Source organism: Tamandua tetradactyla, chromosome 18 (genome assembly GCF_023851605.1).
Source record: "Tamandua tetradactyla isolate mTamTet1 chromosome 18, mTamTet1.pri, whole genome shotgun sequence".
Taxonomy (NCBI): Eukaryota; Metazoa; Chordata; class Mammalia; order Pilosa; family Myrmecophagidae; genus Tamandua; species Tamandua tetradactyla.
Window position 1 is genome coordinate 69,998,318 of NC_135344.1, and position 24,817 is coordinate 70,023,134.

Below are 24,817 nucleotides of genomic sequence, written 5' to 3' on the forward strand. Positions count from 1 at the left end.
ATGGAAAAGGAGAGGAAGGTGCCTCCAGGCAAAAAGAAAGTCAAGGGCAAAGTGTGTGGGGGGGAGAGGGAGCAGGTCCACTATCTGTCACATACAGAAGGAATGAATGCCACATTTTCTTTTTTATTCAGTAGATAGGGAAAAGACATTTTCTGCTGAGAGACAGACATCATCAAACTGAAGAAAGGATGAGGTTCTGAGACATGCTGCCAAATGGGAGAACCTTGGAAACATTATGATCAGTGAAATAAGCAAGGCCCTTGATGACTAGTGTTGTCTGATAGTCACTTACAAGAGATGATAGAAGTAACAGATTCACAGAGATAGAAAGTAGATTAGAGGTTACCAAGGCAGTGGGGGAGGAGGGTAGGGAGAGCGTGTGTTTGTAAAAATGAAAACAGTCTGTAAACACTTATAAAAGAACCTGTATTTTAAAAATATAACACTGGCAAAAGAAACTGTGAGTGCATATGTGTTGCTATGTATTCCCTCCCCCCTTCGTCTCCATGTTTACAAAATGAACACTCAATCCATCAAAAAGGTCATGCCAATTTGGATTTCCTAAGCGGTTTAACCCAATTCGAATCCATGCAGCATCCACGCTGGCACCCATCCTTGTAGTACCTCAGGCTCTCTGGGAACCCTTCTGGGAGATCCCCAGACTCACCCATCCAAACGCTTCCCACCAGACGGAAACACTAGCGGTCAATGGGGGGAGCGGGAAGGGGGAGGGGGTGTAGGAGTTTTATCTTTTTGTTTTTATTTCTTTTTCTGGAGTGATGCAAATGTTCTGAAAAATGATCATGGTGACGAGCACACAACTATGTGATGATATTGTGGGCCATTGATTGTACACTATGCATGGAATATATGTGTGTGAAGATTTATGAGTAAAAATTGAAAAAAAAAAATGCTTCCTACTAACTCCAGACATTTTTGTCTGTGACCACACATTAAAAAACCATCAGCTTTCCTGAAAGCAGCTCTGGAAATCCAGCTAAACCCACATCTTTGAGTCTGATTAAGAAGTTATTGTTTCTGGCCAACTCTGCAAATGTGCAGCCCAGAAAGACAGAAGTGTTAAAAATGTATGGTTGACTTTGTTTCTGTAACACAGCGGGCAGGGGAATTTTGAAGGACTAGGTGAGAAAAAGGCGGCAGGCAGTTATAAATACATCAACCCCATGGCACAGTTTCTTCTGCTGTCCTAATCCCAAACAGGCCATTAGAATTATATGCTCGTGGAGCTGAAAGGATGCTTTAACATGGTCTATTTCAGTACCCTCACTCTCACAGCGGAGGGGTCTAGGGCTCGGGGGAACGGTTGTGACTTAGTTTGGATCATTTTGCAAATTATTGGCAGATCCAAGACTGGAAACCAAATTGCCTAAATATCAGGAAGAAGTTACTCTTTTCATTGATTAAACACAGTTATCTCTAAAATCATCATTCCTAGTGGAATAGCAAAGCAGTTTTAAAACCCTGATCTCGCATTGGTCTCCCAAAGGTCTAGACCAGCACTGCCTAATAGAAATATGATCATTTAAAACTTTGTAGTAGCTACACTAAGGAAAGTGAAAGAAACAGGTGAAATAAATTATGATATTATAATTAGCTATAATTATAATATTATACTTCCCTATAATTATATTTAATACATTATATCTAAGATATTATCATTTAAGGATATAATTGATAGAAAATTGTTAATAAGATCTTTTGCATTTTTTTTTCTGCAGGAAGTCTTCAAAATCTGTGGGTATTTTACACTCATAATACATTTCATTTCAGACCAGCCACATGTCCAGTTGCTCAATAGCTACCTGTGGCTGGTGGCTATTCCAGTAGACAGTCTAGACAAAGGTGGTTTGGCAATTCCAGGATGAGATGTTTATGAATACTCATCCATTCATTTGATGGCTATATGGAGGGCTCCTGCTTTGTGCAAGGCACTGCTTATCTCTGGATAAGAACAAAATACATGTGGTTCTTGCTTTTATGGACCTTAGATTTTAGTACAGCAAATCAACATTCCATAAACAAATATATACAAAGGGTAAATGTAAAGGCATGTAAATGTACATGTACATATAGAAAGTTGCTTCATTGGTTTTAAGTTGCAGTGAGTAGTAAAAAGACAACCAATGGGGTGCTATTACAAATCAGTAAAGGGATGATGAAGACAGAATGTCCTCTCTGAGGACCAAAAAGCAAACCAACCCGTGGGGGCTGAGAAGCAGCCATTTGAAGAACTGGGGAAATCATGAGGGCAAGTGCAGAAGACCTTCGGGCAAGCTGCTTGTTTTCTCCTAGGCTTGTTTACATGTGACAGAGAGAGATGATGATTTTTTGTACATTGTTTATTTCTCCCCTGGCAATAGAAATTAGTCCATGACTTGATGGAAGTATGCGCACTGATTAGTGCAAGGTTCCAGAGAAAAGTGAAGAGTCTGGTTCATTCTGAGGTCAACGTTACCCTTAAAAGGCACGGAGGGTCTGGATACAAACAAGGTGAAAGTCCTTCCTGGAGAGCTATGTCAAGGCCGGGTCCCCTCTCCCCATGAGAAGTCCTCACCATTCAGTACTTGGTTAAAGCGTAGGGGTGTGCAGATGTTCTTTTGAATTGTTTGGGAAAGCTATGCCTGGGATTCTTTGCTCAGTCTGGAATCTTCTCTTCTGGCTTCTACTTCATGTCCAATTTCCTTGGCTGCTAAACACTCCAGTCATATTGGACTAAGGCCCATCCTGATTCCATTTGGATGTATCTTCATGGGTTCTTCAAAGATCTTATTTATCCATGAGTTTGCTCCCACAGGGCAAGGGGTTAGGATGGACTTGCAAAAGGACGAAGGCATGGATGAACCAAACAAGCCTCCTCTTGGACTGTTCTCAGTGGAAACAGTGTGGACATGCATATTAAAATCACCCTCACTTTCTCGTTAAATGTTTGCTCTTTCTCTCATTTTTATGCCCTTCCATGAAATTGTTTCACTGTCTTTATGTTCTCCATAACTTCTTTAGCGATGGAGAGCAGCAACAGTTGCTGAAAGCTTCAGATCAACAGAGGTAAGTCATTGGACTGACTTTCCAATTGGATGAGAAAAGGCATCGAAAAGGTAGTGCCTCAGAAATGTCTTCCCTGTCAATGGAAATACCATTTAGGAGGAATGATGCATGAGGCCATTACCAGCCATAAGCACTGTAGATTGATTCTGGTAATCAAATGATCCACTTGGACCATGGTGGATTAAGGTAGTGAGCTAAAGACTGGTAAATTTTGATTGGAGAACACACAGAGGGGAGTTAAGAAAGGAAAAGGAATGGAAAAGGAGGCTTCGACGTCTCAAATAGACCTGGGGTGGTGCTGGGGGTGGGTGGGGGGCAGGTCTAGGAAGACCAGCAAAATGGGGCATTTGGGAGGCATGAAGGCTGTAAAAACCTAAGGCAAGTAGCCAAAAAGGAAACAGAATTCGGGAAGGACTTTTTACAGAGCGGAGACAAACTTCATCTCCTTCACAGCCAGCCTGCAAGAAGTAGAAACTTCCCTCATCAAGTCTGAGATGCAACTTCGTTTTGGCTTCACTGCCTGGCTCACCTGCCATTTCGCATACAGTCACGGCCTCTGCAGAGCAAGGGGTGGTTCGCACAGCATTTTGAGGACCTGCCATTTTGAATATTTCTAATTTATCAAAATCAGTTTTTGCCATGCCTTTCCTTTCACCATTTTGGTTTCCCATTCTTTCAACCATGTTCCTATGTCTCTGTTGTCTGAGCCAGTTCTGAAGTCCCCATATTTTTTTGAAGATTGAGGTTAAAACGAAACATCATATTAAAAGCTTGGGCTTGTTTAGTGTCTGTTATCAGTTCTGCTTCCTACCTAAATGATGGGGAAATGACCCCTTGCTCCTTCTCGTGTTCCTTATCAGTCTGGAAAGCAGAGATGGGTAGAAACTAGCATCAGTCGAGCCCCATCTAATATATCATCTGCTGTTTTTTCATAAAAAACAAAATTCTATTCACTATAAACAATCAAAAGGTAATTTTCTTCCTCCACAGCATAGGTAGGGCTTAAATCTAGTTTTAAAATATCAACTACCTGTAAGAAAAGGACTTTTAAATGGTCAAAAGGAATCACGATACCAAAGCTCAGTGTGCAAAGAGTAGACACAACCAGGAAAAGAGTAGATCATTGCTGGCGAACATTTAACACGAATACCCCAAAATAAGTTTCCAAAGTTTGTCCACCTTTTTTACCTAAAAAAAAAGGCATCCTTTGCACAGTTTGGGGCTATGCGTTGTATGCCCCCCCACCCCTAAGTGTGAGTAAGGTCTTTAAGATGTTGCTGATTTAAGTTCTTGTACCTAAAATCAGAGGACAGCAATATTACAGCACAATGGTGCATCAACCCTCAAAATGTAGTTATGATCCAACATGAGTCGTGATGGTTCTTTTATCTGAGAAAAAAGCTGTTTAGATGAAACGCCTGCCCTAGGCTCGTGACTAGAAGAGTGAGGACATCTCCTACTGACCAGCAGGGCCACACTTGGATTTAGACGGTCGGCCCCACTTCAGCCTTGAGCGTCTCAGCCTTGAGTCTGATCGTCGGTGACAGACTTCAGAGCTTCGTGAATTAAAACACAGCAGACTTCATCGAGGTAGGAGCACTGACGTGGTTCTCACTCAAAAGGCAAGGTGGGTCTTCTCCAACTTGAACATCAAAATATACGGTTTTATGCATGAAAGTAAGAAAACTCACTGCTGGAGCAAAATGTGTGTGTCCATTTTTAGAGGCTATGAAGGGGAAACTATAGTTCTGCTTCTTCATCTCATTACCCTCAGGATCTTCTAGGGGACGGTCCACGTCACGGTGGCCTCCAGCAATCACCGGGCAGTAAGCCCTGAAGAGGCAGGGCAGTCCCGCTCGGAGCCTCGGGGGATTCAAGATGACGAACGAGCCTGCAGGTCCAGTGAAGGGAGCTGAGAAGCAGGGGTCAGGTCTCCAGAAAGACCCAGGGCGCCGAGGTAAAGCCAACTGAGAAGGAATAGAAAAAGCCAGCAATGGATGCCATGTACTTCATTAAACTCAAATTCAGAGAGGTTAAGTTACTGCCTAAAGCTCACACAGCTGGTGAGGGGCGAAGTCGAAATGGAGCTCAGATCTGCTCAACACACCCAGACACGTACTTTCCTCCAAGGTGTGTGATTTCTATGCTCATTTGAAAGATTGTGTTAAGAATACAAACCACGGAGTCAGAGAGGGAGGGTTTGAACCCCCATCCTGACATTTTCTAGCTGTTATTTGGACAAATAGCTTCCTCCTTTTGTGTTCCATGATACCATCCATAAAATGGGGCTACCAATAGTGCCTCTTCACCTAGGGTGAGGGTCAGGAATAAATGCTAATACTGTAAAACATTCAGACAGCTGCCTGGCACACTGTAGAGCCATTATCATTTCTAGTGGCACACTAATGAGAAACAATGATTATGTAGAAATAGTCCACGGTTTTATTTTCAAAAACATTTCGGTACTAGTAGTATACTATAGCTAACAGAGGTTTTTCTTGTCTTCTGCCTTAAAGTTGTCTTTTTCTTAAATGCCACAACTCCTAATTAATGAAAATTTGCTTTTCCACTTAAATTTCCAGTAGTAAAATAGTTGAGAAAATATGTCCATTACTTAATGATATATTAAGTAATTTAAAATGATGACATAAGGATTATATGTCAATGTAGAAAAATACCTTCAAAGTAATAAGTGAAAAAGGAGGGACATAAAATTGTGCAAATACTTGGATGGCATGCATGTGAAAAAACAGACTGGAAGGAAACAATTAAGATTATCAATCCTTAGATTACGAAATTATGAGTGCGTTTTTCTTTTATTTTCCAGCACTTTTATAGCATTTGATTACTTTTATATAGTATAATAAAATATTGCACCATCCCAATGCTTTCTACACATAATACACATAAAACAAAGTACCCATATATACCTATTTTAATAATTTTAATTTCATGTGTATGCAAGACATATTGTGTGAAGTAAAAGACTAAGCGTGCTCAGAAACATCACATACAATGAATAAAAACCCTTAGAAAGAATCTAGGAACTTCCATAAAAAAAATAAATATCTCTTAACCGCTAAAATTGGCTGTCTGTGCTGAGAAAACATTGAAGAAGCCAGGAGGAAATTTGAGGTTGCTTACATTTCCACTGTGGAGGCATTCCTGAGAGATGGAAGCTTCCTCTCTTTCCCCTCTTTCAAGACTGCTGGGGTTATGCCTTACTAAGGGGCCAACATGCTGACGGATTCACTCACGCCCTCTTTTCTCTGATACCTAGACCATTTGGCAGAACTTGCCCCTTACGCTTAGGGAAGGCACCATCTGGTCCCAAAATTTTGGCAGGTTCTCAAGTCTGCTGTTCTTGCCTTCTCTCTTTGCCTTTCCTCAATTCTCCCCTTCTTGATTCTCCTGTCCTCTCCTCTCCTCAACTCTCCTCCTCTATCCTCTGTCCAATTTCCATCTCCCTAAACCTCTCCTCGACCATCTTCTCCTCTCCTCTTCTAAACTCTCTTTCCCTCTTCTCTCTTCTTTTATCCTTTACTCTTCTCCCTTTCTTCTTCTATCCTTCCCTCTCCACCTCTCCCCCCTCCCTTCCCCTCTCCTCTCTGCTCCTCTTCATTGACCATCAGTAGGTCAATTCCTGGGCATCACAGGACACTGCCAATGTGACTGTTCTAGTTTGCTAGCTGCCGTAAAGCAATGTACCAGAAACAGAATGACTTTTAAAAGGGGGAATTTAATAAGTTGCTAGTTTACAGTTCTAAGGCTGAGAAAATGTCCCAATTAAACAAGTCTATAGAAATGTCCAATTACAGGCATCCAGGGAAAGATATCCTGATTCAAGAAGGCTGATGAAGTTCAGGGTCTCTCTCTCAAGTGAGAAGGCACATGGCAAACACAGTCAGGGCTTCTCTCTCATCCGGAAGGGCACATGGTGAACATGGTGTCATCTGCTAGCTTTCTCTCCTGGCTTCTGGTTTCTTGAAGTTCCCCAGGAGGTATTTTCCTTCTTCATCTCCAAAGGTCGCCACTGATGGGCTCTCTGCTTCTCGTGGCTATGTCGTTTTGCTCTGCTCTCTCTGAATTGCTTTCATTCTCCAAATGTTTCCTCTTTTATAGGACTCCAGAAACTTCTCAAGACCCACCCGAATGGGTGGAGACATGTCGTCACCTAATCCAGCTTAACAACCATGCTTAGGGAGATGACCTCATTACAGTTTCAAACATACGGTATTGAATAGGGATTATTCTGCCTTTACGAAATGGGATTTAGATTAAAACATGGCTTTTCTAGGGGACATACATCCTTTCAAACCAGCACAGTGACCAGGCAGCTGCAGAGGGGTTCCAGGGCCATTTATGGTGGCTGGTGGTGGTCCAGCCCAATGGCAGTGCAGGTGAACATGGACATCTGATGGTCAGATTGAGTTCACAACTTCACCACTTATCAGCTGAGTGATATTTGGAATGTCTCTTCAACTTGTTAAATCTCAGTTTCCCCATCTGCAAGGTTGGGATGATAATGACAATAACTATCTTTTAGGTCCTGTGAAGAGTCTGTGAACTACGATGTATAATATTAACATGATCAGTACCCAATGAAAATTAGCCGCTATAACCACCTTTTAATGGAAGTTTCAGCTCAAGATTTTCAGTAACACCTTTCTGAATCATTTTTTAGCCTTTAAAGTAGTTTCAACTTTACCTTCTCTTTCACACAGCTCTGCCCCCACTGCTCCTATACCTTATGTGAGTCTATAATGTTAAAAAAAATGATCCTGATAAGCCGATATATTTTAATATCTAGAGAAAGGCACCAAGATTTGTCAAGAGCCTATTGAATGCCAGATATATGTTCTGGACTTTCTGTATGTTTACGTTTTGGGTCTTATCTAAATCTAAATATATATTCTCACCCCATGAGGCTCACAGGTATTAGGCAACTTGCCCCCAACATCTTTACTACCAAGTGCTGGATCTGAGATACACACCACCCTTGTCTGGAGACACCAAAATCCACATATACTCTGAACATGTATTTTTAATTCTTTTTAAACAATCTTTTCTTTTCTGTTAAAGAGGGTTACATTAAGCTCTAAAAAAAAGGGTTGGATATCAATAGGGGAGGAATTACGGTCACAACATTTGTCCCCAAATCCCAGTGTCTTTCGAACCACACCACCTAAAAGGCCTCTGTGGCTGCTTAGGAATGGAATCCCCTACATCGTATGGCCTTGCCTCACCTGCTTAATTCCAAGGTAGGAGGTGGTACTCCCCACACTGCCCTTTGTGAGAGGGGGAGGGCAGAAAGGAAAACCCAATCACCTCTTGGCCACCTTGCTTTACACGAAGGAGATTCCCTAAGAATTTTAGTACAAATCTTTGCAAATTGGGTGGTATTTCCAATTGACATTTAAGTTCAGCAATGAAACACATTGTTGAAAAAAAAAATTGTCCTGAGACCACAAAAGAATGTAGGAAACCATTTACAATCATAAAGTTAGTCCAAAAGCATTACGTAATGTTTAGAAACATGCAATTAAGTAAAATAATATGATAAAAATAGAGCAGAGAACACCAGAACTGTGTTACAAAGAGGGAAAAGCTCCATTTCATAGGAGCAGCTCTTGGGATTTGCAGGTATATATTTATTGTTTTTACCCAAAATTACTCTCAGAGATCTAGTCTCTGAACACCTCTTCCCCCCATAGTTCTCTGTGGCTCTCTCATTTATTGGCCTCTTTAAAAACAATGTCTTTCCAAGATGAAGGCCCTTTTCTGGCCTCCTGGGATGCTGTGTGTGGCCCAATCCTAGCAAATACCATGTTATAGAAAACATGTCCTTGGGAGTAAGTTTATTTTAGTAAACTGTTTGAATGGGAAAGAAGTGATTGACTCAAGGTGGACTTGGCAAGGTTCTAGACTAATGGGACATCAGCTGGGACCAAAGGAAATGGTTCATGTTTTCTTCCACCTTTCCTCTCTCCATGAACCTTCAATTGATTACTTCACCTTTGAACCTTTGGTTTCCCACTTTGCACTGGTCATGCTGGAGGCAGTAACACTTTCTGCAAATGGGACCACAGTTAAGAAAATCAGAAAAAGCCATCACATAAAGAGGTTGCACTCAAAACATTTATGCCATTTTCCATGAATTACTCTATACATGTAGTCAGGGCCTGGATAGATTAGTTGACCTTAATTTTCTAGGAAATAGATCTGTAACTCAAGTTCTTTGACCCGTGAAGAAAGGATGGAAGGGAGGAATTTCCAACAGGCAATATTGCAGAGTCTGGGCTCTCCTCCATTCACATGTGAATTCCTGAATCTGGACCAACTCTGATCAAAATGGAAAAGTAACTGGAGTTCATCTTTGGTATCCTCTACCTGCTTCTGTTCTTGCTCAAGTTCTCCAGAGCCTACAGGTCACATCATGTCCTGCAGAGCAGCCCTCACCAAGCCCTGCTCTATCTCCCAGGGGGCCAGGCTACCCCAACCCCAACCCTACTTGAATGATCCATTTCTCTGGGTCCACTAGAGTCATCCAGATATAAGGAGAAAAACAGTCAATTAACTCAATTTATCCTAATGTTCAAATGAAGGACAATATCTTAACTCTTCAAAGACCATGAACATTTTTAGATAGATTGATTACTGATCCATGAGAGCTTATTGGTGTGGAAAGGGAGAGGAAATTTTTTCTTAAGGAGCTAAGTCACTAAGAGATCAGCTCTGACTGCCAAAATATCTCAAACTCTTTCTCTTCTCTTCTTTCCTTCCTTCACTTTTGAGTCCACAGCTTATTCCCGAACTCCAGGTTATCCTACAACCTGGTTCTCGTGTCAGTGGGAAGGGCTGCTGTTGTGGGATTATATTGTCTTGATCACCTGTCATCTCCACAGCCCTCAGTTTCTTCATCCATAAAACAGAATTTGAGAATATCTACCAAAGATGATTGTGAAGATTGAAGTAAATGGTGGATAAATATTAGATCCATTCTCCAGCAAATCCAGTGTTAGGGAGTTGAGGAATTACCTTTACCATATGGGCTCTTAGGAGAAGCATGATGTTTAAAAATAATCTTACTTCATCTGTGCAGTTTTTACCTGACAATTTCTGAATCCCACCCCAACCATCCCTATAGCCCTCCTTATGCTTTTCCACAGACTCACACTCACAGCCCATTGTGGTTTACAGAAGACTGGCCCCTCCACATCTCCAAAAACAGACAAAGAATCCAGACATGGTCAGCCATCTTAATCCAGGCCCCTGGACATAAGCGTGGGTTCAGGGATGTCTTTTGTGGAGCCGCTGGGAACAGAAGTTATTTGATATAGAGGTTGATTTGATAAGAGGTTGAAGCTACCAGGGGCCACCAACGAGAAAGCCCTAACTGTGAATGAAGTTAACATTTGAAGAAAGCAAATCAAAGACATGGAGAGTTTATGAGAGGAAATGGTGTTATTGTACAGTGTTTCATCCTCCAGATCCAAGCATGACTGAAACTAAACTGTCCTTGACATTTTTTGGTTAGAGAAGATGGAAGTTTACAGAAAAGACATGCAGAAATACAGATTTCCCATATAACCTAACTCACACATTGTTTTCCCTATTATCTACATTTTGTATCAGTGATGTACCTTTGTTGTAATTGAGGAGACAATAGGATTATAAATATATTATTAACTAAAGTCCATAGTTTGCTGTTTGTGTTGTACAGTCTTAATGGCTTTTTAAAATTTTTGCTTTAGTAACTGTTCTACTTTGCTAGCTGTTGGAATGTGATATACCAGAAATCGAATGGCTTTTAAAAAGAGGAATTTATTACGTTTCACATTTACAGTTCTAAAGCCATGAAAATGTCCAAATTAAAGCAAATCTATAGAAATGTCCAATGTAAGTCATCCAGGGAAAGATACCTTGGTTCAATAAGGCTGATGACAGTTAGGGTTTCTCTCTCAACTGGAAGAGTACATGGCAAACATGGCAACATCTGCTAGCTTCCTCTCCAGACTTATTGCTTCGTGAAGCTCCCCCAGGAGTGTTTTCCTGCCTCATCTCCAATGGTCTCTGGCTGCATGGGTTCTCGTGGTTCTCATGGCTCTCTGGACTTTCCAAAATGTTTCATCTTTTAAAAGGTTCCAGTACACTAATCAAGACCCACCTGGAATGGGTGGAGTCACAGTTCCCTCTAATCAAAGGTTAATACCCACGATTGGGTGTGTCACATCTTCGTGGAGATAATCTAATCAAGTTTCCAACCTACAGTGCTGAATAGGGATTAAAAGAAAGGCTGTCTCCCAAGATGGATCAGGATTAAAACATGGTTTTTCTAGGGTATATAATCCTTTCATACCAGCATATGTACATATTGTAACATATGTACAACCTAGAATTTCCCCCCTTTTAACCAAATTCAGATTTATAACTCAATAATGTTCATTATATTCACAATGCTATGCTAACTCATCACCATCAATAACCAAAGCTTTTCCATCACCCCAATCAGAAACTCTGTACCAATGAAGCATAAACTCCCCATTCCCTGCCCCTGTTAACCTATATTATAACTTCCACCTCTACAAATTTGCTTATTCTAATTATTTCACGTCAGTGAACTCATCCAATATATGCCCTTTTGTATCTGTCTTTTTTCACTCAACATGATGTCTTCAAGGTTCATCCATGTTGTCATGTGCATCAAAACTTCATTCTTTTTTATGGTTGGGTAGCAGTCCATTTTAATGTATAAACCACATTTTGTTTATCCATTCATTGGTTGGTGGACTCTTGGGCTGTTTCCATCTTTTGGCAATTGTGAATAACACCACTATGAACATTGGTGTGCAAATATCTGTTCGAGTCCCTGCTTTCAATTCCTTGGGGTATATACCAAAAAGTGGAGTTTCTGGGCCCAATGGTAATGCTATACTTTAATTTTGAGGAACTGCCAAACTGTTTTCCACAGTAGCTGTACCATTTTATATTCTCACTAACAATGAACAAGTGTTTCTATTGCATCACATCCTCTCCAATGCTTGTGATTTTTGTACTTTTGATAGTGGTCATTTTGATAGTAGGGTGTGAGATGGTATCTCATTGTGGTTTTGATTTGCATTTCCCTAATGGCTGATGAGGTTAAGCATTATTTCAAGTGCTTAGGGGCCACTTGTATATCTCCTTTGAGGATATGGCTATTCAAATTTGTGCCCATTTTAAAACTGGATTGTGTGCCTGTTTTGTTATCGAGTTGCAGGATTTCTTTACTGGATATGTGGTTTCCAAATATGTTCTCCCATGCTGTAGGTTACCTTTTCACTCAGATGATGAAGTCCTTTGATGCTCTGAAACTTTAAATTTTGCAGAAGTCCCATTTATCTATTGTTTCATTTGTTGCTTGTGCTTTTGGAGCAAAGTCTACAAAACCACTTCCTAACACAAGGTCCTGAAGAAGCTTCCCTAATGCTTTTTTCTAGGAGTTTGATAGTTCAAGCTCTTACAATTAGATCTTTGATCTATTTTGAGTTAATTTTTTGGGTATGGAGTGAAGTAGGGATCTATCTCCATTCTTTTGCAGGAATCTAGGAATATGTTTCTTTTCTCTCTTCCCTTATTTAAGGGAGTTTGATTCCTCACTAGAATTGTTCCCATTTTAGAATTACAACCTATTTTTTAAGTTATTTAGCCTGCATATCATTCATAGGTAAGTGTAACCAAATGTATGCATTAAGGAGTTCTAATTTAATTCAGTGTCTCTGAAATATTGTCTCTGAAGTCACCCATGAAACAGCAGAAGAAAACCAACCCTTTTGGGGTCCCCAAGACCAGAGTGAGCTCCCTAAAACATTAAAATCTGCTCAGCTTTGTGTTTCACTATATAAAATGGGAATTTTGCATTCCACTTGAACATACAGCCATTCCGTTTTTATTACACAAACATTTTAATTTAAAAATTGTGTTACTTCAATTTCTCTTCCCACCCTCCCACATTTGTGAGGAAAAATGATGCCATGTTTATCTCATGGCATTGCTTCACATCCCATAGGAACATTTAACTAAATTTGCAAAACACACATGAGAAGAAATGAAAACAGGACAAGAGGCAGTGAACTCAGGAATGCCAGCCAGCAGAGAATTCTATCCTTTGGCAGTTGTCTAGCAGTTCACTTAAAATGTACGAGTTTACTTTAAAAGGGGTAAATATAAATGGGTGTCGTTTAGATATGATGCCTGCAATGACGTCACATATAAACGCGCAGGTCCTGTTCAGGTCAAAGGAAAAGGTGTAGGAAAACGAGTGCTCCTTTTGTACCAATAATGTTAATATAAGAGAGCATGTAGAGTACAGGCTCCACGAACAAAGGCTGGGAAAAATCATCAAAATTGCAGAATTCCCTAAGAAGGATTTTGCCTCTCTGTCTTGTTTCTCTTTTTTATCCTTGCCTCTCCAGGGATCCAAATAAAGAATGAATTATATATAAAAGATGACAAGGAATTATTAGTTCTGAAAGTTTGAGTTCTGCCTTTTTCTAGCAGTTGTCTCATTTCTTGGACACTTGCCTATTTGGCCTCTGTCCCTGTTTTTTTTTGGTTGTTGTTTTTCAATCTTCCTTGCCTTACTCTCTCCCTACCCCTCTCCCCAGTCTCCTCTGGGGGTTCATGCCAAGGCTAGTCAAACAGAGAACAAGATGGAGGTAGAGAAAGTCATGCTCTTTTGGAAGGAACCAGGAATTTAGCCTCATTTGGCAATTTCAACAATGCTGCTACAGCAGATCTGTGAATCGTTCCAAGGTTGTGAAGTTCTGTTGGCAATAATAGTAATATTTGATCATCATATGGTAAACACACACCCATAGAAAAATGTTAGCAACCCAGTGGAATTCTAGTTAATAGAGTATTTCAACTCTGACAAATAAGAAGGAACTGAGAGGGAAGGAGATGGAAGTAAAAGGAGGTGTCTTTTGCGTCAATAATTACATGACAGCCCGGGAAGAGACACACATACAGGCATCATTCAAGAGAGAGATTTAGTTTTGGCCAAGAGATATAAAGATTTGGAAAAAAAATCACTTAAAATCCTTTACTTAAACTGTACCTGACATTTTGAAACTGCTGCTCTGGCAAAGATAAAGGTTTCCAAATGTAAGGTCTAGATAAAACATGGAGGCTTCTCAAAAGTCTGAAACATAATTTTGAAACTTGGAGCAAAAACTCAGTTCTTGTAAGATGCTTGGCAAGAAAACATTTTTCTTGGCACTATGCACTTCATTTTTCTTAGGAAAAAATTAGAAAAAGAAAAAGCTGGGAGGGCAAGTTTGCATAAATGGGGCAGAGGCTGAAACAAAAATAAACATTCCAAGCTAATTCCTTTCGGGCTTCAATAAAACGGGAGGGAGAAGCCAGAGAAACGTGAAGGAAAATAACTTGTCCAGAAAGTATTCTAAAATGAAGTCCTTATTTTAAATTCCAAGTAAAGGAATTATGAGAGAGTTTAATATCATAGAATCACTGCTGTTAGTGATAAGATACATAGAAAATTTGACACAATAGTCATATCAGAATATTACTGTCCCAAATTCCTGAACTGCAGTATAGCTGATGTTTCGCTGGAGAAAAATGTAGTACCAATACGTAAAATCAGCAAAAGTGCTCTGAGAGGCATATTCAATTTCTTGAATCTCTGACTGATAGAATAGTCCTTACTACAGTTTCTCTGAATATGGGCAGGGAGTGGGGAACCCTAGTTGCAAATGCGACATTCCAGCATTTCTAGATAGAAGCACAGAAACATTGCAAACTGGCCCACCATTTTAGCCTGAAATGTGTACGAAGTCGTGGTTGGCTGTTTCCTGGGTAAAGAGTCTTCTCTTTAGGCAGAAGTGGAAATCTGCTTGTCAGGTTTGGGCCAGAGAGCATTTCTAGGATAAAACTGTAAACCTAACAATGGAAGAGAACAACAGAAAGTCAGACAGAACTTCAGCTATGATATTTGGAACCAGCAGATCTGATAAAGTTCAAGGACAGTTTTGAGGGAGTATTGTTTTTTGTTTGTTTTGCTTTGTTTTTGCTTTTTAAATTTGGCTTGAGACTGAATTTTCCTATATTTCTTATTAAATTAAAAAAAAAAGGGAATGATATCAAATGGCACCATTGAAAATAACATGGGATGCTCAAGTTTCTCACACAAATCTCTATCTTCAGTCTAAATTTCAATCCCGACATGCTCATTACTTTAATTCAGTCTCCGAATTCCAGGGATTCTATGAATTCCACTTAAACTACCACACCCTTGTAAAGAGATAGGAAAGGCTGTGTCTGACCACACCACCAATCTACCCCCTCCCTTCCCTGCCTATAAACGTACTTTTATGTTCCTAATCACAGAGCCATCAAATAACGCAATGGGTCAACAGTGTGCCTGACATCCATTTTGCCAGTTGTATGCATTAAAAAATTACCTACAGTCAAAGTAACGAGAAGCTTCAAATAACTGGACATTTTTCTGCTTATGGAGCAAAAAGCCAAGGCCAAGAATTTGAGATATAGTCAGAAGAACATCCCTAGCTCAGGTTTTAGGCTTGAGGAACGTTCAAGTTATCTTCTGGTCTTCTAACTTAAACTGGGTCTTAATTAATGCTCCCCTCTCTATCTTTGTGTCATGCTGGGTAACAAACAAGAACGTGTGAGGGAGAACTATGGAAAGACATGTATGTTGAGTACCTACTGTGCTAGGTACTCAACACCCTCATTTATCACCTTGCGAAGTAGGTGTCATTATGTTGGGGCTCAAACCCTGGCCAGTGCTCTTTTCCTTGGACACCCCTACCTTTCTCAGATGACAAGCTTTATTAGTCACCAGTGAAATGAAGATATTGGATAACACCCACATTTCTTATTTTAAAAAATGCTTTCTTTTGACAAATGTATAAATCACTATCTGCTACCCATCTCTTCCATCCATCAAGAAAAATTCAGTGCTACATATTCTGGAATTTATACAAAAATAATATAAAATTATAGCATTGAACCTGCATCCAATGTTCCAGTAGTATGATTTTATATTTGAAAAATGAAAAGCATACCTTCTATATAACTGTACCCCACACAAGAGAGACCAGCAGGCTTGGACACAACAACAACAATAAAAGTAATGAAAAAGGAAGGGAAGAGAAATTTGCACCCAAGTGGAGCAGATCTACAGATACACCCTTCCAAACAGGTGCCAGTTCTCACTTCTTCGGGGAATACATCTGCTCTTAATCCTTCTAATTCCTAAAGACACTTGTGGAGAGTTACTGTAGGTCAAATATTGACGAGAGAATTGAAAATCACGGTGTTGCCCTAAGACGCCTTTCTCTGACTGGTTGATGGAGAGGTTTAGAATCCAGCAACAAGAGGCCTATTGTCAGCAGATAATCCAATTGACCTTAGCTTCTCCCTTCCAGAAGCTTTCAACTGCCAGGAGACGGGTGTGGCAAAGACAGCAAAGGATTTGCTGAGTACAGCTGGACAAAGAGATGGGAAGGTGGTGGGGAGTCAGTCCTGAGGCCTGCCCTATAACAGAGGGACAGGGGTCCACAGCCTCTCTTCCGAGTTCCACCTGTCAAAGTTCAACAGTTTGAAATGAAACACTCCTTCAGCTTTGAGTATTTTACCTCACCGTGACCGGGTGAGCCCTTTGGAAGTTCTGGACTGCGTCCCACGGCTGCCTTGGTTGTCAGCCTGCTTGGGACCATTCTTTGGCAGATTGTGGGAAGAAACTTCTTTTAAAATATTTCCTATCTTGAATTATTAGTGAGGACTGACCTTGAGAGCACTTGTCCGTCCCTGCTCTGTTGGGAAGAGCACACAGTGTTTGTTGTCACTCTGACGGGCTGGGATGTTCTCTGCTAACAGCGTGGGGGTTTCTGACAGATGGTGGGAGTGCTGTTTTTTTGACCTGTTGTGGAATGAAAAAAAGGAGGTGGGGGGATCCCTGTGTGAGCACGAGCTTTTAAACTGTGGTCATTCTAGTCAGCCAATTGTTGGAACTACTTTGGTCTTAAGGACAAATTCTATTTGCTGTTTTGCCACTCCTTTCCATCAAATTCTTGTCCAGTCTATCCTGAACCAGGCTGTGAACTGGGCAGTAAATTGTTTTTTATTTTTTGGGAAATAATGCCTTAAACATGCAATATTAAGGACGGTGTGCATGTCTCAATTTTTCTTAAAATCTTTCAACAGATTTATCCCATTTGTCATTAGATGAGAGCAAAAGAAAAAATAAATAAAAGATTTGACAGGCAGAATTCTCAATGTCATTTTAACAGTGACTGCCAGACCCAAATTAGTCTGATTGTATGAAGTTGTAATGAAAACTCAGCCCTTCTGTCTTAAGTATCACTAAGTTCCCACTTACTGCCTGGCTTTTCTCTGCTATTGGGGCAGTTGTATTGACAGCGTACATGGTTGGAGAAAGCCCCACAATGGCATCCACAAGGAGCAGCAAAAAGAATATCCTTTCCAGTGGCACCTCTGAGCACTACAGAGTATTCATCCCATGTAATTCAAATCACAACTTTCTTTTCTATGATCTCCAGTTTTTCTCTATAGAAATGTCCACTAAAAAAAGATAGAAAACCAAACCAAATTAGCATTCGCTGGGTGCCTTATGCACCAGAGAGTTTATATTCAAGGTCTCTGTAATCTTCCCACAAAGTCTATGAGTTATCATTACTGCTGTTTCATAGACTACGAAAATTAGAAAGGTTATAATGCCAGTTGTTTTAGCAATCTTGTTTTCTGGCATATTATGCTTTTTAAAAAGTAAAACATGGTATTTGGGGAAAGTGGTTTTTGTGAATCATTCTGAATTCAAAATCATGTATGTCTTGAGATAAAAACTGAAGAGTTAATTTTGCAATTAATGCCAGAGAAGGGTGTGTGGTCTGTGGGTTGAGATAGGCCTGCAAGTGTATGAGCCACGCTAAGGCACTCTGTTGCAAGTTGCAAAGCTTCCATCATAAGTGCAAGCCTCACTCTAGTTCAAAGAACTTCTAGTTCAAAGTATTGAATCACCTACCTGATGATGTTGAAAATGCTACAGGTAATGCTGCATTGTAAACTCTATATTTAGAAATTAAATAAGTCAAAGATAAATCAGAAAAAAGCTTCAGTGCTCCATCCACCCATAGAAACTTTGAACAAACAGCAGGAATGGGTGGCAACATCTTTCACAAAGCTCCAGAAAACAGTTAAAGGATTGCAGGAACTGGGCAAGCGCCAAATCAAGAAAAAGTCTACTTGAAAGTGGAAGGATGTTTTGGCAACCTGGCTGGCCCTTCCCCCAGCCCTCAGAAAGAGTCTGTGTTCCAGTATGGATTCCTGGTCCCGGTTCCAAAGACAGCAGAATGACCCTTGTGCACATACTGGGAACACGTATGTCTAGCCAGGTCAGTCTGGTGGTGGCCTGAGGGACCCATTATCCCAGAACTTGCCCTGCATAGAGAAGGCAGCTCACAGAGTTTTCCTACAAGATACTGTGGGAGAGTGGCAAGTGGATGCCTGGGGCAATAGGTTGTTGGCTATGAGGAAACTATTTCCTAGAGAAGAGAGGACATCGGTGTATCCAAGTAAACAGGGGAATTCCTAGGGCTGATATTACATGCCCAAGACAAGACACATACACAGAAGGAATCAAAGAGGCCTTATGCTGCAGTCTGGACCTGTTTTCTAAACTCATTTTATGCATAAACTCTGAAGGAGAGCACTTGTACAGGTCAGTCTGCAAAGACTGGGAAAGGTGTTTTCTGTTTTCCTTTCTATTGTTATTATTTTGTTAGTTCCTGGCATTTGAGGAAAGCTCTGTCATAACCCTAGATTAATACTAGCTTAAGGAACAGATGCCCCAGAGTTAAATTCCAGTGATAACACATTAAAATGTTCAGGTTTCAACAAAAGGTTACAAAATGCTATTGAATAAAGAGACAAACAGGAAGTGATGGACCAGGCAAAGGAGGAAAGTAAAGCATCAGAAACCATCAATGGGGAGGATCAGGCCTGGTCCTCCTTCTTCTTTTAAGACAAAGACTTAAAAAAAAATGGTCCTAAATATGTTCAAAGAGCTTAAGGAGAAATACGGACAAGGAACTAAAGGAAATCAGGATAATGAAAGATGAATGCAAAGAGAATAGCTAGAGAGCAATGGAAAATATGAAAGGTACCAAACAGAGATGAAGACCACCGTAACAAATGAAAAATTTCCCAGAGGGGTTCAACAGCAGATTGGAGTGGGCAGAAGAAAAAATCAGTGAACAGGAAAATAAAACCATTCAAATCACTCAGTACTGGGGAACAGACAGAAAAGAATGAAGAAAAGTGAAAAGAGCCTTCGGAATCCATGGGAAACCATCAGGCATTTCAGTACACGCATTGTGGAAGTCCCAAAAGGAAAAGAAAGAGAGAAAAGGGCAGAGAGAACATTCAAACAAATAAGGGCTAAAAAATTCCCAAATTTAATGAAAGACATGAATATATAAATCCAAGATGCTCAGCAACCTCCAAACAGGATACAGCCAAATTGACCCATGCTGTGGCATATTATAACCAAACTATCTAATGCCAGAAATAAAGAGAGAATTCTGAAAGCCATAAGAGACAAGCAGTGTTTAACATACATGGGACCCCTCAATAAGATTAAGTGCCGATTTCTCATCAGAAACTATGGGGGCAAGAGAGCAATGGCATGACATCTTTAAAGTGCAGTAAGCAAAAATTACTAACCGAGGATTCTCTTTCCAAAATGAGGGCAAGATTGAGACCTTGGCCAGACTAACAAAAGCTGGGGAAGTTCTTCACTGATAAGTTGGCCCAATAAAAATTGCTAAAGAGAGCTCTATAGGTTAATAGGAGGGGATGGACGCTAGTCAAGTAGCTGGACCTACCTGAAGAAACAAGGATCTCCAGTAAAGATAACGGCACGGGTAAGTACGAATGCCAGTGCTATTGTATTTTTGGCTTGTAATGCCACTTTATACTTCCTATAGGATCAAAAAGGCAAATGCATAAGTGCAATGAGAAACCAGTAGTTTTTGGACTCAATGCATATATATATAATTTGTGACAAGAGCTATATAATTGTGGTGAGCACAGAGGGGTATAGGAATATAGTGTGTGTATACTATTGAAGTTAAGTTGGTATCAAAGTAAATGAGCTTGTTATAGATGCAGGGTGTCAAATTTAAGTCCCATGGTAATAATCACAAAGACAATATCAGAGAACATGTAAGCTCATAGAGACATCAAGTAGAGCACAGGTTACCAAGGGTGAGGGGGGTCAGGGGAAATGGGGAGTTAATGCAAAATGAGTATAGTTAATGCAAAATGATCTGTTTGGGGTGAAGGGAAAGTTGCATTGATGGATGGTGGTGTGAGAACTGCAACACTGACTCTGATTTTTCTTGATGAATAGTATGCTCGAGAGAGATTGGGATGGGAAGACTTATGTTTATATGTTCCCACAACTAAAAAAATAAGTAAAGAGAAACTAAAGAGATAATGACAATTAAATGCAATATATGATACTTGATGAGATCTAAGAATGGAGGAGAAGAGAACATTATTGAGGCAAAAGAAAAATTGGAATAGAGAATCAACATTGCATTTCTTGAACTTGACACCTGCTCTTAAGGTAATTACATAAGTGAATATCTTTGTTCAAAGGAGATGTACATGGCACTGTTATGTGTCAAAAGCATTCGATATGTTCAAACTACTCTCAAGTGTTCAGAAAATAGATAGGTGATGAGATAGACAGGCAGACAGACAGACAGACAGAGAGATACATAGATAGAGTGTAACACTAAGGTGTCAAAATGTTAAAAAGATGGATCTGGATTTCCGATGGGGGTGGGGTGGGATGTTGGAGTTCTCTTTATGGGGTTTTTATTATTTTTGCAACTGTCCTTTAAGTTTGAAATTATTTCACAATAATAAGTATAAAAAAAGAGAAATGACTGGTTACAAAAAAAAAAAGATGAATCAGTGATGGTTTACATTCCTATTGATGGAAATACTGCAGGCTCAACTACAAAAAAAAATGTTGAAACATCTCTTCTCTAAGTTAACAAATATAAGATAGAATTGTTTGAGGGTGATGGAGTTCATAGAAGATATTTGACATACTATCTCCTCACCATTCCCATGGACTGCTATAGGGTCAGAAAGTACTTTTTCAACAACTGAAAAGATTTGCTCAATAGTCCGCTTGCCACTCTGCAATGATGCTTTGATGCACCTTATTAAGATTGTACTTTAAAAGACTCAATAATATTATTGCACTTAAAATTTTTCAACATTAATGTCATGTTTCTGATTTTCATGTTAAGTACCACTTATTTATTTATTTAAATTTTTTTTTGCTTGGGCAGGCACTGGGAATCAGACCCAGGTCTGTGGCATGGCAGGTGAGAACTCTGCCCGCTGAGCCACCACCATCACACTGCCCCCCATTTGTTTCTTACAGTACGTTGTTTCTACTAATTTTACCTATAATGCACTATAGCAGAATAACATGTCTAACATTTTCATTTTTATAGCCACATTTTTACTTACTTTGTAAACTTCATATATTATTGTTTTAAATATATTAAAGTTTTAGTTTCACTTTTTAAAAATGAGCTTTACTCCGTCTTTAGGAAAAAATCAAAACACTAGCATTTTGGAATGAGAGGACCCAATACCAGTGTTCACTGTCCCAGACATAAAGCCCCCAAGATGAGTCTCAGGCCTGCCTAAGGTCACAGAGTTAGGAGCGGGAGAAGTGGGTTTAAATGGTCCCACTTCCTCCTAGCTCGGCCATCACAGACCATTCACTGAGAAAGGTTTTACTTAATTCAGCAGACCAGGCCAAACCCTCTTATACCTCTGATTTCTTCTCTTCTCACCTCCTGAGGTCTATTGCTCATCTCTTCTACTCTCTTCTCATCATCTCACCCACTCCCTCTCCAACAGCCACTTTCTCTTGTCTCCAAAGGTCTAGCTTTCTCTTCCTGGAAACCGAGCCACACTTGCACAGCCCTGATAGGCCTGGAGTTTCATTCAAGTAAGGCTAAGGCTTTGGACATCAGGGATCACTTCCTGCTGCCTCTGTTTTGTATCCCAATCTCTCCCCCTAATTTCCTGCAGTCTGACTTCTGCTTTCACCCTTCTATGCATCAACACCGATGACGCATTTTTTCCAAAGTAGTCTATTTATTTCCAGCAGGAGATTTTTTCTTGTGACACTCAGTTGTCACCAGTCTCCTGTAACCCGTGTGCAGACAAGGCAGGATTCCTAGGGGGAATACCAGAAAAGAACTTTATTCTTATTTACCCTGTCCCTTTAAGCCAGCCCAGTGGGCTAACCCTTTGGATGGCCTCAATGAAATCTCAAGCAGGTTGTCGTGTAAGGCCTGAAATTAAAGCCCAATATGATGTGTACCTTGATGCCTGGGGGAAACAACAAAGGGCCTCAAGTTGCCTAACCACAAAATGTACTCCCCCTCTGCTCCTGCGGGTAAGGATCCCCAGCTAAGCAACCATCCTTCTCAAGGGCATTGGGAGTGTGCCTGCTAACCCCTGAGTAGCTGGTTTTAATTCTCTGCCAGCCAGTGGTTTTATCCTGACAAGTCAATCACATCCTCCTGTGGGAATCAGGGACACCGTACCCTCTTGTTTCTACAAAGCTGCCTCCCACGGCCCCTACTGGTCTAACGTGTTCCCGAGTGCAGCCCCCGAGGGCACCGCGTGGCACGTGATGTCCTGCTCCCCTGGTATGTGCATATATGTGACTGATAACTGCTGCCCCTCTCATCTGTCCAGTGTTTGGTGCTGTGTCTGACTGTCCCCCAAACCAAAAAATGCTGGCATCCTTCCCTCACCAACTAGTGAAGAGGGGGCAGTCAGAACTCAGGGGCAGAAACTTCTTCAACTACTCCCAGACAGTAAATAGTTCTCTGTCATTTTCCTAGAGGAGTCTCAGTTTGGAAGTTTCCCTGTCTAATCCAGTTTAATCTTAAAAACCTCAGATTGCATTTAAGCTAAAACATCTGCCCTTGCTCATCTCTTTTCACTTCAGGTAAGAAGCCTGCTGTAGAGAAGCAGGCACAAATAGTGCCTGGCAGTGCCCTATCTCAGACCCCCTCTCATGTAGAGTGCTGCTCTGGCTCCCCCTGAGATGAATGTGCTGGAAGAAGCAGAGATGAGTAACTGGGGAACCCTGGACTGGACACGTGGCCTCCCTACTCTAAAAGCCCATTTGGGGATTCTTGAAGACTCATCTGCTGGGGTCATTTGATCCATGCCTCCATTTGACAAGCATTTGTTGAGGGCCTGCAAGGCGCTGGGAAATAAATAACAGGACAAAACATAAAATCCCCAACCTCATGTTGGAAGAAACAGAAAATAAACAAATTGAGTAAACTAAATATGTTAGACGTTGATAATGGAGAGAAATAGGGCACAGAGGGGGAGGAAAGGAGCACTTCATGCCTTATGTGGGTGAAGACTTTCCTCAGGCTGGCTGCTCAGGGCTCGTCCTCCCAGCCTCAGGCACCCCACCCCCACCCCACGCTGACCCTGTCCCTGTTGGGGCCCCATGAAGCATGCAGGCAGCTCTTTGGGGCAGGCCCCTTTCCAGGCTAGCTCTAAGCCAGCTTTCTCTCCATCTGGTGCAATTAAGAAGGAAAAACCCCAGGGCAGCCTGTTCCCAATCAGACGGGCAGCTGCAGCCATGGAATTCTGTCTTTAAATGTCCAGGCCATGACAAACACCTGCATCTTGTGTTTTTCCCAAAAGGGAAGCCAGCATCTCTCTTCTAGTATCATCTTCAGAGCTTCACAACATACCCAGCCACAGAGCAGGACACCAATAAGCACTGGTTGCATGAATTAAATTTTGTAAAGAGGAAATTTGCAATTAATTCAATCAGGGGAGGAACACCAAGAAGCTTCAGCTATTCTTGAGAGAAATCCCAGTGTCTTCAGTGGCCTTGTTTATTTTGCAGTGGTACTGTTTCTTCCTCTTTCGTACATGCTTAAAGAAATCCATGTAGCCCTCCAGTCTGGGAGCCACTGGAGTGCTGCTCATGCCAGGCCCACAGAAACAGCAAACGTCAGATTGTCTGTATTTTAAAACCAAGGCTTCTATTCTAGGAGCCATTGGGTTCACTTTCCCGAAGGGTAGGTAGAAACTTTGAGCTCAACCTCCCGTTCTTCTATCAAAAAAAGTCCAAATGTAAAGCAATCAAAATATGAAGTGAGTTAAGGCTTCATTTAACTGACTCTCATTGTCATTCTCCCTGGTGACTTGCAAAAATTGCATTGCATCAATTGACCTTGTACACGTCAAGTGCATTTTCCTGATCCAAACAAGCTTCATAGCTTTCAGCTCATGGTAACTCCAGATGAGGGTTACTAGCAGGGTGGAAAATCTCAGTCTGAAACTAAAGCTCCTGATGCACACGACAAGGTGCCTCCCAAAGTAAAATGCGTGAGCAGAGTCTGGCACCCCAACGTGGAGGCAGGGGAGATATATCTAAGTTTACTGCGAGATCATTCGATTGACTGCTCTCAGGATGCTAAAGGATGTGGTTTGGGTACTAAACTCTTTATTTACTGACCTTTTGAATTCTGATGACCTCCTGAATATTGAAGCCACAGAACATCATTTGTAGGACAAGGTGGACTTCCAAAATAAAGTGGAAGATGACATTAAACGTTAGGCCAGATGA

At 40.9% G+C, this 24,817-nt stretch overlaps 2 pseudogenes; one reads left to right on the top strand and one right to left on the bottom strand.

Annotated features, from left to right (window-relative positions):
- Window positions 1-4,420: 4,420 nt before the first annotated feature.
- LOC143662450 (transmembrane emp24 domain-containing protein 7 pseudogene) lies at window positions 4,421-17,515 on the bottom strand (annotated as a pseudogene).
- LOC143662451 (NEDD8-conjugating enzyme UBE2F pseudogene) lies at window positions 17,514-24,817 on the top strand (annotated as a pseudogene).